Here is a 4552-nt window from a genome sequence, read left to right as displayed (position 1 = left end):
GAAAGCATTTGACTAACATTTGAAACACATACTCACAGGTATCCAAATTTTGTAAAATATGAGTGCGTATTCCCAACATAATGCATGTCAGGATAAATAAGTTGAAGGGGTTTTTATTAAAAATCAAAGAAGCACGGCGGTAGAAAACAAAAAGGGAATAAGAACAAGGAAAAAGATGGTAAAACTAACCTTTTCTGTGTGTGTCTGACCTCACACTGCCTCGCTCAGCATTGTCCTGAGCGAGGCAGTGTGGAAAGCATCGTGTGGAGTGTTGAATTTGAGCATAAATCTGTAAGTTGTGCTAAAATTTCACAAATAGTTTGGCAAACTTTGGCATACTGAGTTTTGGTGTAGCAGATGATCATTACAGGCAGCGTGTCATTTTTGTGTGGTTCATGAACACACAACAAAAAAATAAATTATAATACAGGGACCCTGCATACTCTGCTGAGGGTTTTGCATGTTTCCTCAGGTGATTACACACTGGATGGAGGTGCTTAATCACTCCACCCTTCACCGTCTCCAGTGTTCTTTTCTAGGTAGTAACATGCATGTTAAAGCAAGAAGCTCAATCCTTGCACTTGCACTTAGTGCTTTGTTTATACTATTTACCCATATTGCTTACAGCTGCGCTTCACCTCTGGTTTGCCCTTGCTTTCAAAGTAGTTGGTGTTGTAGCACAAGCTCTATTTTGTCCTCCGTCAACTCCCTATGATGAGGTCTGTGAAACATTCACTCAGCAGGGATACGAGCGGTTACAGGAGGCTGCATTGGGGACAAACCATGCAGAAAATCCACTCATCTCTGAGGTGACCATTACATGTGGTATGTTGACATGATATAGGACTAGATGGTGTTTTAGGTGAGGAGCACCTCACATGGGAAAACACGGGATTTCAGCCTTAAACAGCCATGACAAGGGAACAAAACCCGTGCTCTGATCCTTAAGCTCCATAATGACCGGGTGCATGTCCTCCATAGGGACTGATCTGTGTTTGCAGTGTTGAGGTCTGTGATCCTCGGAAGCACTCTATAGTACAGTGGAGTACAATGTCAAGTATTGTTGCAGTGCCTGGAATCTGTCCAGCTTCATTAATGCTAATATACAGATATGAGAGGTGCATGTACATATTTCTTAGCAAAATCTGCCTACATAGTGTTTTGTGGACATCAAACAGGTAAAAGTAAAGCATGTGTGTTTATTTATAGATGTGTTTGTGCATGCTAGACGTTCAGAGTTGCAAGTCTACATAAGGCATACATCCCCTACTGAAACCACGTAGGAGGAAAAGCTACTTTAGCACTGGATAAATGTTATTTATGGCTACTTTGACAGATGATCATTGAGAAACTGTACACACGGAAGCCGACTTCAAGTACTTGGCAAAACAAACCAAGAGGAGAGTCCTAAAAGTAGCGCAAAGCAAATTTTTCTTTTTGCTGAGAATGAGTTTGTAATATGTAGTTGAAGTCAAAATGTTCGCTTCAAGCAAAAACTCTGTGAATGAACAGTTTGTTTAATTAAATGTGCAGTAATGGACAAAGCATATAGCCAGGTGTCTTCCGTCAAGCTCTTCTGAAAGCTTGCTCTGCATTACGGTCGTAAATGCAGAGCAAGCTTTGCTGAGAACCTGAAAACCAAGCATGGCATTTACGGTCGTAAATGCCATGCTTGGTTTTCAGTGGAAAACCAAGCATGTATTGACAGGTCAAGCATAATTGCAGTCATTGCCAAAATTGAAAGTCACTTTTGGCATTGCAGCATCACCCGAAGGGTTGGGACCGAATGACTTATGATCATATAATGTGAATAATTTCCTTTAGGCTCTTCGTGATTACAGTGTTGACGTAATATTTTTAGTGTTACACTCTCATGCAACATCGCTGTAGTTGGCCATTCTTAAAAAGGGACAGTTTCACAATACAGAATTTCAACAGAGCACCCACACATGTGGACGGGATTAGCTGCTGATAGACTTCTCATTCACTGTGACTTTGCTTTTCATGTTAAGAACCCTGTGTTCGAGCGAATCTGCTCCGCATGTCATTGTCTCGAACCTTTTTAACTCCCCGTTATTAAACACTCTGCTCTGCTGCAACTCACTTGTATTAAGCTAGCTTGTTTTTACTGTATTGTGTTTGACTTGCACACTAAAACACCCAGTTTCCATGGCAATGGGGTGAAAGCCTTATTTGTTTGTAGGCTGATTTGCTCACCCTCAATGGTTCAGTGCATTGGGTTGGACTTGCATGTTTGGTGGATTTGATGAGTGAACAGTAAATGTTCACAGTGTTTTGGAACTGGTCCATTTGTGAGCCAGTTTTCTGGTCTACATATTAAAAACAACTGTTGCTGGTGTGACAGCGTAACTGGAGGCACACTGAAAAACAAGTGTGTGGCATTGTTGTGTTAATTAAGTACATTTCTTTCACTTTACATGCCAGCCTTGAGCACATGGCAGTTATAGAGAAGGCATCAAAATACTACAGTACCTAAGTACCACATAGCCCACAATTAAAGCCATGTGTGCTATGATGCACTACATTGTTAAAAAGAAAATGTAGACATTAAGATGTCACATCTCGATGCCCACAACTTTGATGCACACACGGATGATAAGCAGATTAGCCGTGCCAACATTTTTTCCCCCAATAAAGAAAATGCATCACCCTATTTAACTGGAGGAATACAGCATCATTAGCTGGAGCTTCTCAACCAAACTACAGGGCATTTTTACAGTGGGACGGCTGAATAAATCAGCTCTCTTGGAGTTCTCAAACTAAGTAGGTTTTACTTGGAGTCTTTGATCTCAGCAGAGCACCTGCATCCGATGTCTCAGGGAAAATCCTTTAAAAGTCAGACGCATGTTTATGTGGCTGCCACAGAAACCTGCTTTCTCATCACTTTATTATCAAGTCTTTTAACTCTGTCTGTAAAAGAGGGCCAGACCGAAGCTCCCAAGCAGTACCAAAGCATAAGCATGAGGAAATACCTATAGACATAATAATCATTAAATGATTAAACCGGGAAAACAGGCACTGAGTCATCTCATGTGTATTCAGCGTTAAGTGCTGCAACTCTCAGGAGGCACCTGTGTTCCATCAGGATGCCATTAGAGTCTAAAAAGATCACATCTAGGATCCTACTAACATCCTGTTTCTGCTGACTGTGTGTGTGTTTGTATGTGTGTGCTGTATAGGGGATGGTGAGGGTCACAGTCCATGTGTACTGTACATGTGGGGAGGAGGGGGGGTTAGGGTTGTTTTGTTTTAATCAGTTTTGCCTGTAATCACACTACTTAGAGTTGGCAGGCGACAAGATTGGAGATGGGCCCAATGTGGGTAAAATTACTTCCTGTCTCTTGCTCTCCCTCTTGTGCTCTCACTCTCACGGGCTGACTCATTGCCGGGGAGCGGCCGTGCATGCGAGTGTGAAGACAAGGGGAAGTGAGCTCATTGGTGGGCTGGCCTTGCCCTCTTGGGGCCAAATCACTACCCGCTAATTAACCACAGAGTGGCCCCATCCCAACAGCACCCAGCAGGGAGTCCACTCACCGCAGTAGTTTAGCTTAAAGACGCTGCAAACCCCAGTACTGTGCAATACTTTCCTGCATCCAGTGCAACAATAGCGACAGGATCATTTATGCATAATCTGAAATATACCTGATGTCTTCATTTGACACCATGACATTAGTTGTTTTCTTTGAGAGTCAAGTTCAATGATGTGACCTGTGGTCAGACGACCCTGTTGCCTATGTTGCCATGACAGTGTGTACAATGTGTTGGTTAATGTGTTCCAGATGCATAGGTAAAGCCAAACATACTGCATTTCACCAGCGTCTGGTAGAATAATCGCCTACCATCTCCAAAATGCTTTCCTTGGATGCAGAAAGGAAGTGATGATCACGATTTACAACAATTTGCTTTGATTTCAGGAAATCTAGACCACCACCTTGTCTTGGCTTGCTGTGACTTATAAACTGGCAAGATGGGAGTCTGTGGCTTGAAGCTAATAGGCTGAAGAAGAGCCAAGCCCACCCACACCTGACAATCCGGGGGTAATATCCAAAATAAAAAAATGGAAAGGAAAGGAAAAGCAGGCATTAATCAAACAGGGTTTTAAAAAAATAATAATAATAATTTACACACTTTTGAAATGTCGGGTCAGCTGTTTAGCAGTTCAGCAGGGTGTGAGGTATATTTATGCTCTTATAATACTTAACAATATATAGCAGTTCTGGTTCATGAGGAAAGCAAAATGGCGATCAAAAGACAGTTTCCAGGAAAATGAATCCAACAAAGACGGTGATGATTAATGTGGTAAAAGCAAACAGAATAATCTTCTTCTTGCAGTTCCTTTGAGATGGGAGAAGACCTTGAATAAACTTTTCTCTAGACTGATTCTGTGTACCAGCGTTACAGCAGGGCAGGTACTGTACAGTAAACAAATGGAAACTAAAGCAGAGATTTTTTTCCCTTTATTTTAAGGTTTATCTACCCAAGACCATGCATAGTTGTAGATACAGGCAAATTAATTAATTACAGTACAGGG

Source organism: Aulonocara stuartgranti (genome assembly GCF_965226115.1).
Source record: "Aulonocara stuartgranti genome assembly, chromosome: 13".
Taxonomy (NCBI): Eukaryota; Metazoa; Chordata; class Actinopteri; order Cichliformes; family Cichlidae; genus Aulonocara; species Aulonocara stuartgranti.
This window is presented reverse-complemented; position numbering follows the sequence as displayed.